At 31.3% G+C, this 14,562-nt stretch overlaps 1 non-coding gene across 1 annotated transcript; it reads left to right on the top strand.

Annotated features, from left to right (window-relative positions):
* The first annotated feature begins 1,752 nt into the window (after window positions 1-1,752).
* On the top strand, window positions 1,753-1,859 carry LOC145954024 (small nucleolar RNA R71). The gene has a single exon (XR_014431235.1). It is a non-coding gene; the product is annotated as a small nucleolar RNA R71 (small nucleolar RNA).
* Window positions 1,860-14,562: the final 12,703 nt, after the last annotated feature.

The raw sequence follows: 14,562 nt of genomic DNA, 5'->3' as shown, positions 1-14,562 counted from the left end.
TGATGATGTTGCACAACTTAACATGTTCTGTAATGGGTTAAGGCCACAAACAAAGATGTTACTGGATGCTTCTGCCGGTGGTTCTATGATGATGAAGGATTCTGAGGAAGCAATCACTATTATTGATGCTTTGGCTGCCAGTGATTATCAGGCACACCATGATAGAAGCCAGCCCACCAAGAGAGGAATTCTGGAACTAGACACTCAGAATGCAATTCTAGCTCAAAATAAGCTTCTTTCTCAACAGATGGAAGAATTAAGGAAGCAAATGGCCAAGCTCCAAGTGGGATCATCCTCACGCTCTCATCAAGTAATGAGATGCGATTTTTGTGCAGGTGATCATCCAAATGGGCATTGTACCATGACTGAACCAGACCAGGAGGAAGAAGTTAATTATATGAACAACTCAGTGAGGCAAGGCAATTTCTCTAGCAATTATAATCAAAATCAAGGCTGGAGGAACAATCAAAATCAGTATTCTGGGTGGAAGCAAGAAGCAGGGCCATCACAAAGGCAACCTCCACAGAAACCATATCAAAATCAACCTTCCTATCAGCCGGACAGGTTATCAAAGATGGAGGAAGCTCTTACACAATTTATGCAGGTCTCTACAACCAACCAGAAAAATACTGAAGCTTCTATCAGAAATCTGGAAGTGCAAATAGGGCAGTTAGCTAAACAGTTGGCAGAACAACAAAACAACAATTTCTCAGCCAATACACAGGTCAATCCTAAGGAGCATTGTCAGTCAATTACAACAAGGAGAGGCACTGTGATAGGAAAGGGGATTGGTGATAATTTGAGAGAAAATAAAGATGAGAAAGATAAAGAAAAGAGTGAAGTTGAGTTTGAAAGTGAGAAAGAGGTGGAGTTGAATAAAGAGGCAGAAAAAATAGAAAAAAATGAAAAAGAGAGTGAGAAAAATGAGAGAAGAGATGGAGATGTGAAAGAGGGGAGTAAGAAGAAAGGGAAAGAAGTTGTTAGGCCTCCTCCGGTGAAGAATCTACCTTATCCACATGCTCCATCAAAGAAAGATAAGGAAAGGCAGTTTGCAAGGTTCCTTGACATAATCAAGAGACTACAAATCAACATACCTTTTGCAGAAGCCTTAGAACAAATGCCATCTTATGCAAGATTTATGAAAGAGCTTTTGACAAAGAAAAGAAAACTTCATGAGGATGAGACAGTGGAATTAGAGGCAGGTTGCAGTGCTATAATTCAAAAGTCACTTCCACAAAAATCCAGAGATCCAGGGAGCTTCACTTTGCCAGTCACCATTGGCAAATCTCTCTGTGGGCAAGGCATTATTGGATTTAGGGGCCAGCATCAACCTTATGCCTCTATCTATGTTACAGAGGATAGGAGAGGTGGAGGTGAGACCCACTTTTGTATAGATTTGTTTTGTTTTCAATTTGTTAAAAAAAAAAAAAAAAAAAAAAAAAATGATGAGAGCGTGAGGATGATCCCACTTGGAGCTTGGCCATTTGCTTCCTTAATTCTTCCATCTGTTGAGAAAGAAGCTTATTTTGAGCTAGAATTGCATTCTGAGTGTCTAGTTCCAGAATTCCTCTCTTGGTGGGCTGGCTTCTATCATGGTGTGCCTGATAATCACTGGCAGCCAAAGCATCAATAATATTGATTGCTTCCTCAGAATCCTTCATCATCATAGAACCACCGGCAGAAGCATCCAGTAACATCTTTGTTTGTGGCCTTAACCCATTACAGAACATGTTAAGTTGTGCAACATCATCAAACCCATGATTTGGGCATTTTCTCAATAAGGACTTATATCTCTCCCAGGCTTCACACAAAGGTTCATCCATGCCTTGAGAGAAAGTTGCTATTGCTGATTTGGCGCTTATGTATCTAGAAGGAGGGAAGAATCTAGCCAGAAACTTTTGCTCTACATCCTCCCATCTAGTCAAACTCTGATTTGGATGGGCCTGCAACCATGTCTTGGCTTTACCCGTTAAAGAAAAAGGGAATAATCGCAAATATACTGCTTCTTCATCTTCTCCAGGAACGCCCATAGTGCCAATAAGCTCATAAAAAGTGGATAAATGAGTGTAGGGGTCTTCATGATCCATCCCTGCAAATTGATTAGCAGTTATGAGAGATAGCAATGCTGGTTTCATTTCCACCCCCTTGGTTGGTCTAGCAATACTGGAGAAGTGTCTAGGACCCAATTGATGAGTGTATTCTCCTAGGAGTCTCCTTGGAGGATTATGATGTGGTCCATCACCCCCCGGTACTTCTTCAGCCATTGATTCAGGAGTAGGATGTTGAGTTGAAACAAAGGTGGAGGTACCCTCCTGTTCCTGCCTTTCCTGTTCACGCCCCCTTTGTTGCTTTCTTTTACTGTTATTTCTCCTAGCTGTTTTCTCAATCTCTGGATCAAATAACAACTGCTCAGCAGGAGTTTTACCTCGCATACAAGAGAGACTTAAACAGAAAGGTTAGAACAACCAGGTAAATAATATTTTAACAAATTGAAAACAAAACAAATCTATACAAACAAGATACAACAAAAATAATAGAAATTGAAAACTATCTTGACACAAGTCCCCGGCAACGGCGCCAAGAAACTTGTTGGTTTATCGAGCAAGCGCACTCAAGTCTCTGTAATATAGTAAAAGGTTGTCGAACCTCAGGGACTTGTGAAGTAGATTTTCGATTTCTATTAGACTAGTTGTTACTTGTAATGTGTAAGTTTGAATATTCACATGTGTTAAACATTAAGTATGAGTAGTGAAATAGCCTTAAGTGACTAACACAGATTAAAGTTAAAGAAACAATATAAGAAACAGTCGGGATTAATTTCATCTATCTCCCTCCTATGCATTCCTAATGATTCTAGCAACTGATTCCATTACTCATTGCCATGGAGTCCTCCATGTTCATTCAGACCCAATTCCTTGGCATAAGAAATCCTAAGGTATTTAACTTAATGAATGATCCCTCACTTCATTCAGTTAAATATCTTGCATTAAGATTCAGGATTTGTTACCACTATTAATTTCAAGACCATCCCTGGCTCTCAAAACTAATAGGTGATTTGGTTCAACCCTAGATTAAGAAAATGTTTTCCAACCAGATTCTAAATCCGAAATCAGAGATAAATGATCAGTTTATCAAAGCATGAAGAACAGAACACAAATCACTGACAATAAATAATGGATGCAAGATATATGTACATATATGAATCAAAGAGGAATACATAGGAGTTTGATGATTACATTAATCCCAACCCTAGAGTTTAGCTTCCCATAGAACAAGAGATCACAAAGAGTAAGAAAAAGGTAGAAGAAAAAGATCCTCCTAAGAACCACGTTCCCACGAGCTCCAAGGTGTGCCCTTTCTCTTCTCTTCTCGTTCCTTTCTCCGTGTACACTCCTGATGCCTAATTTTTCTCTCATCTGCCTTTTTATAGTGGCTGAAAACAAAACAGAATGACCAAGAGAGAGAAGAAACCGCTCAGCCCTTTTTAATCCGCTGAGCGCTTTCTTGCTAGCATGCGGCCCTAAAACCGCTCAGCCCTTTTAAAAGGGCTGAGCCCTTTTGCTCCCAGCAACAGCTCCTTGTTCTATCCTTCAAAATCTGCAGAATAAAGAGAATTTCTATAAGAAAATCATCACTCCAAACAATGTTTTCAGTTAAGAACTCCTTATTTGCATTGCCCTGCTCATCCCAGCTTCCTTCCTCTAAGGCCTTTCGTAGGAAGCGTCCTTGATCATCCCCCTTTAACTTCCACCACCTGATTCTCGGCACCTTGTCCTGGCCTTTTCTTTCCATCCTTCTCTTAACTCTAACATCCATGACCAACACTCGATGCTGGGTAGTCAGGCTCTCGCCAAGAATGACTTTGCAATCCATGCAAAATTTCCTGTCTGATTTCCTTACAAGAAAGAAATCGATCTGAGAGCATACCATCCCGCTCTTGTACGTGATAAGGTGTTCCTCCCGCTTTTTAAAGCACGTATTGACTATTGTAAGATCAAAAGCCAAGGAGAAATCTAGGATGGTTTTGCCTTCTCTATTTGCTACTCCTAAGCCATGTCCTCCATGGAAACCTTCGTATCCCCTAGAATCGCCCCCGACATGTCCGTTAAGATCCCCCCTAAGAAAATCTTCTCTCCCATAGGTATTCCTTGGATAACCCCTTCTAGATCCTCCCAAAATTGCACCTTGTGGTGCTCCTCCGACCCAATTTGAGGCGCGTACGCGCTAATGACATTGATGGTATCCTTCCGTGTGACTAGCTTAAGGGCTAAGATCCTATCTCCGACTCTCTTCACCTCCACCACGTCCTTCCTCCACTCCTTGTCCACTATGATGCCAACCCCATTCCTCGCTCTTACCTTCCCGGTGTACCAAAGCTTAAAACCCGAAGAATCCAATTCCTTTGCCTTTTCCCCTATCCATTTGGTTTCTTGTAGGCACATAAAGTTGATCCTTCTCCTAATCATCGTGTCTACTATTTCCATAGCCTTACCGGTAAGTGTGCCTACTTTCCATGTTCCTATTCGAATCCTGGTCTCGTGAACTAGCTTCTTTACCCGCACCCGTTCACTAGTATGCGAGAACCCTTGCCTATTTAACACTGCATCCGGGCGGCGATGCAGCGGCCCTTGCACATTTATTTATTTTATTTAAATTTGTGTTTTATATTTTATTTTTTTAACTTCTTTAAATAATTGTCGTTGATATATTTTTATTGCAAATGAAATTTTCATATTACTCATATAATTATCTTTTTTTTCTCTCTCTCTTCTCATCTTTTATTTTCTATCTCATTGTAAAATATTCATCTTTTTCAATACACAACTGCTCTCAAAATACTTACTTTCTATATATAAAAAAATATATATGAAGTATTTCGACTTATTAGTAAATAAATAAATAAATAATAAGAAATTAATTTAAATAAATAAAACCGCGATTTGAGTCATGGTTTGCAAGTTTGTGTGGCAGAAAGAATCCACCTGTCAGTGTCAGATAAGCTAAGGATGCATAATCTTCAACAAAGCCTATCTGAATTTAATGAATGTGCTTAGGTTCACATAAAAAATTGAAAATCAAGTTTGAAGCAAACAAAGTTGATACTTGTTTTCATTGTAGAAAATTATAAACCAATACTGAAGAAAACATAAGAAAGTTTAATATTCCCTAACTTTTGGCTGGAAAGCAGCCGCATAGCTTGGGAGAAATTTAAAATCATTTCCTTCACAATTTTGTTGAAATTATTAATGTATCTTGAGTGGATCTTCAATTTTTTTAAGTGTTAATCTATTATTATAGAATTTAATTACAATAATTTAATAAGTTGCTAGGGTAAAAGTTTATATTCTCAATAAAACATAAACTAGTTTCAAACATGTGCAGTGTATAGATGTTGTGAAACAAGCAAAACATCTGCTGCAGTGTAAAAGGATGAATATTAATTTTATATAACTACGATTTATAATAAATAAATATTTTAAATATCTAAATTATAATATAATTAAAATTTGTTATATTATGACATAAAAATATTTTTAATTATTGACAATTTTTAATATATATATATATATATATATATATATTATAAAATTGAATTTAGAAATAAAAATTAAAATAATCAAAAGAGGTAAGGGTATACCGAAGAAAACATTTAAAAACTCACTTATTAAAAAAATTCTTATAAAATTGCTCTTATTCAAAATAATTATTTTAATTTATATATAAAAAGAATTATACAGTTATTTTATATGACTTGTATAATAACTAATATAAAAATCAACAAAATAATCATATATGATAGTTAATAATCAGATGAAATACATTGCATATATTATTTAACCAACACAGAATATATTCACAATGTAAAATTATAGATTGTCATATATAGTGAGACAATCAACTTTTGCAGAATATATATATATATATATATATATATATATATATATATATATTAAAATGATTATTTTTTTTATGAGTTGTTGTTTCCCAAAATTATTTTTAAGATTTTTTTAATAGAAAGTTAGAAACATTATTAGACGCTCTCTTTACTATTATGTCTTTTAATATAAACATTTCATCTTTATTTTTAAACTAAATTTCAATCTTATTTATTAAAATAATATATTTTGTATTATAATATAAATTATTTTACAGAAAAGACCTCTATATGTTAAGATTGTCTTGGTTGGAACTACTTCTAAGATTGCTACTTGAGAATTGAAAATCAAGATAAAAGAAATATATTTGAAGTTATTCATGATAAATAACTTTGAGAATGAAATTATTTTTAGGAAAGGAGATGTAACATCCCAAATTTTTTTAAATAAAAATACAATAGGTTGTTTTTAATAAAAAAATTATATTACGGACTTAATTAAATTGATTAATTGAGTTTATAATACAAACTATATTTTTTAATTGAATAAAGCAAGAACGAGGTGTAAAAAGGAAGAAGAGTTCGGGTTAGGATCTGACCCCAACCTAAAGACTTTAAAAACAAACAATTACATGTCCTTTTGAAACCTTTAGAGCACCTAGAGAAAATAATCTAAAGGAGATCACTAGAGAGTGTTGAGTAGTAATTGAGGCTATAAAAAACATGTTTGAATTGCGAAATCATCACTCAAGGTAAGGGGGACTGAGATAGTCATATTCATGGGTGCATATAAGGGATAAGGGTAGTGTGGAAATTCTAAGCCCCTTAGGTCTCTGATTGAATTTTTATGGATAATTATGTGTATGATCTAATGTTGAAGTACTATTTTATTCTTATATTTTCGTACATGAATCTTAATTGATTTTATCTGATGATAACTTAAAGTGTTTAAGGACTAATGAAATTTGGGATTATTGTATGAATACTATATGATTTTTTATTTTATCAAATGTTTAAGTGAAAGAGATGAATTGGTAAGGTATTGGATGGGTTTTGGATACCTTCTCTACGAAGCTTGTGATTCTGTTAAGTGCAGAATTTGCAACAACACCAACCATGTCTTCATGGTGTCAAGCTAATGAACCTAGATTCCTGACTAGGTGTGAAGAGAGCCATGTCGAGCGCAACAATTCTACAGTGGTCCCTAACTTCTCTAATCTAGGTGAGACGTGTCTTGTCCAACATCATTTGATATCAATTTTTTAAGAAAAGGAGATGTTGGACGTGATCTAGATCACATTGCGCGAATTAGTTCCAAAGGGGTTCCTAATTCCTCAATGTTGGGCATAAGAGCATCCATATTGAGCACAAATCAACCCGAGAGGTCCCAATCCTTTTTACAAAGCATAGTTACCACAACGTTGAGTGTGATTATAGCAAAGAATCCTTGATCTCTCTATGTTAGGTGCGAGTTTGACCTCGCCAGGTGTCATGCCATATTCATAATTAACTAGGATAATTTGGTAATAGATAAACCTATAAAGTGGGACCAGTGTTAGGATTAGTAGAAAAGAATAAAGAAATTTACAATTCGATGAATATATCTAAAAAGGGAAAACTAAGGAAAGACTATAGGTGTATGAGTTTAAGTGAACGATATGATGTTATGAGTATGATTGATGAAAATGTACAGTTATGGTGTGTGTATGAGATAATGTTGATGATGATGTGTATATGGTGATTCTTGATGTGACAAGTCATTATGAGGTGACGTGATGATATGTTGAGCATGTAAGTCCAACCTACGACTAACATTGATGAAATCCAAGCAGGGTTTGGTGTGTTGTAGATAAGCCCAAGGTTGGAATCTAACAAGTATCACCTAATAGTCATTGCATATGTAGTGTTGTAGTGTTGTTGTTTTTGGAGTCCATGCATACATGCTTTGTTGCAAGATAGTGTGAGTCTATGCATAAAGGTCTTGAAGGTCATCTACTTACACCTTGAGGATGTTATAGTAAGCCTCTAATAGGCGGCATGAGGTGACCATTGTCGACTATAACACTTCGACTATATTCTAATAGATATCCCTTGGTTAAGGATGTATTGGGGGATCACCTAGTATGTGGTGGTTCCATTCCATGGCTCATAGGCTACCTTGAGTTGGTGATGATGTTGTGCATCGGGAGTTACCACACATATACACATGTCTCCACATTGGTGAGATATTGTCCGCTTTAGACCCAAGCCCTCACGGTTTTGCTTTTGGACACCACCCAAAAGGCCTATCAAACAATGGAGACAACTGTGTGTATATAAACTCATGTTCATCCTCTTGTTTGAACGATGTGGGACTTTGCTTGCATTCCAACAATCTTCCCCTCAAACAAAGGACCACGGTTTAACCCATCCCTTACAGCGGAAATTACAAGGCCCCATAGAGCTCACTCACGCTTAAAGTGCTTGCACCACCGCTCCATCATGACCTTCCTCATGACAGCGAGACACGTCTCCTAACCCTCCATGTTACTAGGAAGCCTCTCTTCCACATGGACCCACCATTAGGAAGACTTTCGACACAAGGGATCCTAAACTTGGATCCACCTGCTAGCCATCATACTCATTGAGCCGGTCACACCTGATCAAACCATCGGCTCTGATACAACTTGTTGTGCATCGGGAGTTACCACACATATACACATGTCTCCACATTGGTGAGATATTGTCTTCTTTGGGCCCAAGACCTCACGATTTTTGACTTTGCTTGCATCCCAACAGATGATGAAGCGATTGGTACCACATGCATATATATGAGTCAGTTACATGTATTTGCATGAATACTATTTTATAACTAAAGTATAAAGAGTGGAATGAATGATTGTGGTAGATCATGAGTATATATGATATGATTGGTACTTGTATGGATGACGTTAAAGTTATTGTGTATTTGGTTAGTATTATCTTATCCCTTGTATGTACTATACATGAATGAGGTGTATTCTCACTCACTGTTTGTTGTTGTTGTTATTGTGTGTTTTGACGTATCATCACTTGCTATATTAGATCAAGTCTAAGAGGAGGAATTTGATAGAGGCGAAACTTAGGACTTTCGTGGTCACTTTGAGTCCTTTCTCTAATAATGTGACATCAAGACATAAAGTTTATTATTATACATTATAGTTGTAGTGAATTCTATTTTATGGCTTTTCTTATTTCTACTAAAGTTTGTGTAAATAGACAATTTGTGTCTAGCTTTGATTACTTTTGAAACTTTAATTATTTTAATATAAAAGTTTTATTCTGATAGATTTATGAACCTTTTTACTAGATGAATTATGTTTAATTGTGTTTTTATAATATTTTAATTTATTATTTTTAAAAAAAGAAAGTTTTTTATTTATTATATTTTGGGGTAGAAGGGTGTTATATTTAGTGGCAGAACATATTGGTTCATTCAATCAACGTGTTGTGCATGTTTACCATGTTTTTATGTGTACTCTTACTTGTGTTTGATGCTAAGTATTTTGAGTTGTTGTGTACTTTTCTGTTAATCAAAAAAGTAATGGCTTGGAGGAATGATTAGGCAATAACTTAGGTTATGGGGAACACAAATGTTTCTAGGACCAATTGGTTGTCTAGGTTTCAACAGAATGATCCATGTACCTTCTGGGGTGGATATGTTTACGGAGTGGCTCTTCAAAGTGAAAAAGATCTTCTAGGCAATAGAGTGTCCTAATGTTCAGAAGGTCTCACTTGCAACCTTCAAGTTGTTGATAGATGCTCATATGCAAAAATAACTTTATTATAGCTTAACATCTTCTTTATTCCCTAATAATGTAAGCTATATATGTTTAGAAACTTGTTTTCATATTTGAAAATGAAAACCCACACTTTTCAAAGCATAAAATTGAGAAGTAAGAATTTGTGGCTATTTTTATTACTAAAAAAAGACTAAATCAATAATATAGATTGAACTTAAGTTTTTTTTTTTTTGTATATTTTGACTTACCATTTCTTTTGTTTTATAAACATGATTCACGTAGTGTCTTAAAGTTGACAACTTAGGATTAATACACATTTATTGAACATGACTTCTACTAGTCAAATATTATTTTAACACTATAGGAATCTATTAAGAAACACTAGCTCAACCTTCCATATCCCAGAGTAGGCCATATAACTACTAGACTAACAAGCTTGATTTATTTTTTACTTATCATTTGAAATGATCAAAATAAAATTTTCAAATAAAAAAAATTGGAAGAAATTATATGATAAATTACCTTGCATGACAATGTTAAAAATAAATTATGTAAAAAAAAATTAGATGGATTTTATGTATATATTTTTATACAACTTAATTTATTTTTATAGGTTTAACAAGAAATTTTTAAAAAAAATTAATTTTTTGAAGGTTAATTATTTAAGAATAAACTTTTGTTTTTTAACAATGACATTGGTACAAAGTATCCACTACTAGAAATAATAATTATCTTCATTAAAAATTGTGAGCGCACACATATTTCATGCCCAAAATTAAGAGAGTACATGTATTGGGTTTTTCAAAAAAATCCAAACTGAATTGATCTATTTTGTAAAAGTGAATCAGTTAACCGATTCATTTTTAATGAAGTGGATCAATTCAATTTTTTTAAATATGGATTATATTTTTTAAAAATAGATCAATTAGGTGAGATGCAATCATCCCATTTATAGTTATATTTGAGTCATTTTTTTAAAAATCGAACTAAATTTATCTAATCCACTTTGTAAAAATGAATTAGTTAACTGAACTAATTTTAAAAAGTGAATCGATTCACTTTTTTTTTCTTCTCTAAATAGATCATTTTTTTATAATTTGAATTAGATCAGTTATGGATTGATTTGAATTTTTTTTTTCACTCCTACCCAAAATTCAAAATCAAATCTTAGATAACTTCTTTAAAAACCACATGTCACTATAACTTGTATTATCTATGTTTAATACTCTCTCGACTTGTATATAAGCAAAAAAAATGGAGCAAATCTTATAATTTTAAAAATATTTGTTTTAGTCCTTATATTCAAATTTTATTAGAAAAATTATTAAATATTATCGTATAAAATCTAATTACTGATATTTTTATTAGTAAAAATATCATATTGAATTTAATTATTATATAATTATCTCAATCTATTATTTTTAAATATGTTATTAATGACTTTAGAGACTAAAATAAACTTTTTAAGATTATAAAATTAAAAATAAGAGTTTTAAATTTGAGAGATAAAAATAAATTTATTCAAAATTTAAAAAAAATTAAAAACACATTTATATCATGATATTTTAAATAATATAATACAATTTTATGTAAAATTATAAAAATTATATATATATATATATATATATATATATATATAATAATTCTTTTGAATCTATATGAAACTGGTTACTTTTGCTTATAAATAATGACTGTGGTAGGAGTAAATAAATAAACATTCAGAAGGATTGATTAGAGAATCTGCCTCGTCCATGTAATGATGGAAAATAGTATGATAATGTGTGTGCTCATTTCAAGGCGTGATAGAAGATTCAATTCAATGGTGTGCGTTGAAGGGAAAAATAAAAGTACTTAAAAGAATAAAGAGTGTCTGATTGAGGGCCCTAAGGTACAAAACTACGAATCAGAAAGTTCCTGCCTCTGCTTCTGAGTTCTGAGCTGCATTGCACATGCAGTCTTCTCATCCACCAAAAGCATGGGTCATTGCACAGTTTAACTCTTCATTCATTGCCTGTGTCCCTGTCATCTACTATGACAGGAAAAATATTATATTTATAATCAAGTTTTATTATACCTTTTTTTGATATATTTGACAATATTTCTAAATTTTAATAAACACACAGTATATTATACTGAAAATTAAATTACTTTTTTATTTTTATAATTTTATTTATTTTATTGTTTAATCTTTATAATTTAACATAATTTCTTTAGTGTCTATACTTATTTTTTTTTTATTTTTTTTAATTTTAATAATTTAAGATAAATTATTTCAATTCTTATCCTTGCAATTTCTTTTAATTCTTTTAGTTCTTGTTTTTAATTTTTTTTTGTAACTTGTTGTCTCTCTTTTTTTTTTTTTTTAATGTAACAAAGATATTAATTCAATTTTAACTGTATAATATCAAATTTATTTTGTTAGAATTATTATAAATTAAATCTTTAAATACTTCGTATCTTTTTGTATTTTAATCTGCAATGTCCATATTGTTTACACCAATAAAATTAAAGACTTTTATTACATCAACATAAAATAGATAATATTACCAAAAAAAAATATTGATAATAATAATTTTAAAAGATTACAAAAATGTTTATATAGGAACTAAGAAAAACTTATCTTGAACTATAGGATTAAAAAGTATTGAAAAGATAACTATAAAGACAAAAAAATATTTATTTTAAACTATAAAAATTAAAGAGATAAAATAAGTAAAATTATACAAACTAAGAAATTTTAACCACACGAATTTTTTTATTACTAAAAAGTGATTTGACACTCTATTCTTATTTATAGATTGAAAATTTGATTTCTTTTAAATATTAAGTGTTAATTGAAAATACTATTTTATTATAAAATGAATTGATTTAATGATATAAAATTATACTTTCTCTATCTAATAATAAGTGATCTTAAATTATTTTACTCACAAAAAAAACTAATAAACATATGAAAAAAAATAATTTTACAAATTTAACCTTGTAAATAATCTTCTTTATTATAAATAATATAATACAACAACCAGTATCTACATAATATTATTAAAGATATAAATAAAAAAATAATTAATATTACATTAAAAAATGAACAGAACACTTATTTTGAAACAATTTTTTTCCTAATGTACAACACTTGGTATGGAGGAAGTGTCTCTTAGTTATACTATAAAAAAAAAAAAAAAACTAAACTAAAAGAAGTACTCAATATATTATTAACAAGTGTAAAATTGTTCTAGTTTAACTCTTAATTTTTAATTTGAGTTTGATTATATATATAAATGAGTTAAATTTATACTTAGAAGTGGGTTTTGCAGCTCGTAGGCGATTATAAACAAATATAGAGAAATTTATTATTTATAATTTTTTTTACTCAAATTATTATTTATAATTTTTTAATTCAATAGAGAACTTTATTATAAATTGGTATTCGCAAAATATGAGCAATGTTATATGGCTTTATAATTCTTTCAATAAATTTTCCAAATATGTTATTAAAAAGAATTAAATTATTTTAAATAAATATATTTAATATTTTAAAGCTTTAAAAACATTTACTATTTTCTTTATCCAAAAATGCAAGATCAATAAATAAGAAAATTTTTGCAGGACAATTTATAATTATTTGACGAATATGCATCGAGTAGTACGAGAACCAAACAAATAGAATATAAAACAAATAAAGCATATGTTAACGAACGTTTTAAGAATACTTATTAAAGAAAAAAATTTAGTAATATGTGGTTAATGTATTTTTACTATTAAATGAGCATTATATAAATCTTATTAAATTAGGAGATAATCTAAATTATTTAATAACCCTTGAAAATATATTAAATGATAACACGAACTTAAAAAATATTTTAAATGATATTTTTTTAATCATTTTTAAATAAAATATATTTAATGGAAATAACATTTAATTATAATATACTAAGAATTAAATTTAATTTATTTCTAAAATGTTAACAAGTGTTCTATAGAGATCCATTAGCATTTGTCAAGAAGTGAATTGTCCCTTTCGTTCCGTAATTTATAATAATACAATTACATTATAGCGTAGTATGGTGCTGCTTACCAACAAACTTGGCAAATAGACATACCTCTTAAAAATGTTGGATAATATTTTGATTCTTAATTGTGTATAAAAAATGCTTAATTAAAAGAGATGAGCTTTATTTAAACGATTCCTATGCTTTGAAAGGGATAATATTTATGAACCCAAAAAACAGAATATGATTCTCTTTTGATAAAATCTTAGATTCAATTATATTGTAAATAAATAAATAACATTATATATAGAAGAGATTTGCTTCGTTAATGGGTCTTCCTTGTTTTTAACTAGCAAGACTTAGGGTATTAATATGATTTTTTTAATCCACCAAAATCAACATATATAGTACAAAAAAACTATAACAACTTATGCACCATAGTCAATCAAGTGACCTGATTCCTTGTGACTCAACTTCCAAACACCTCAGATTTTAGAAAGAAAACAAAAGGTCTCATTATAATATTGTATAATATGCATTACGCGTACCTTCTTTTATAAGAAAAAATACCTTCCAAATTACCAATAATTAGTACGATATTGGATTCATTAATCTAGCCATTGAATGCTTTGTCCCTTGTGTGAGTTACAAAAACTCTCTCTGACATATATTCACGGGTCCAGCCTAAGCTTGAGTAATGCATGACCTATCCACGTAAATAATAAAATTGGTGTTTATTTATGTACTTGCAATATGGAATACGCGTGAGATTTTATAGAATCCTACCACGTATCTAACATAACCATGGGTGGGACACTATTATAGTTCATATGACGCATGCATGATGAGCTACAAATACAAAGAGAAGTGGAGAGCGAAAATCTAGTTAACATCTAACGTTTCATCTTTGGTGTTTCACATCATCACAACACATCCA

This window comes from Cajanus cajan, chromosome 1, assembly GCF_000230855.2.
Source record: "Cajanus cajan strain Asha chromosome 1, NIPB_CcT2T_4, whole genome shotgun sequence".
Taxonomy (NCBI): Eukaryota; Viridiplantae; Streptophyta; class Magnoliopsida; order Fabales; family Fabaceae; genus Cajanus; species Cajanus cajan.
Note: the sequence above shows the minus strand (reverse complement) of the source record. Positions and strands in the feature narration are given on the sequence as shown.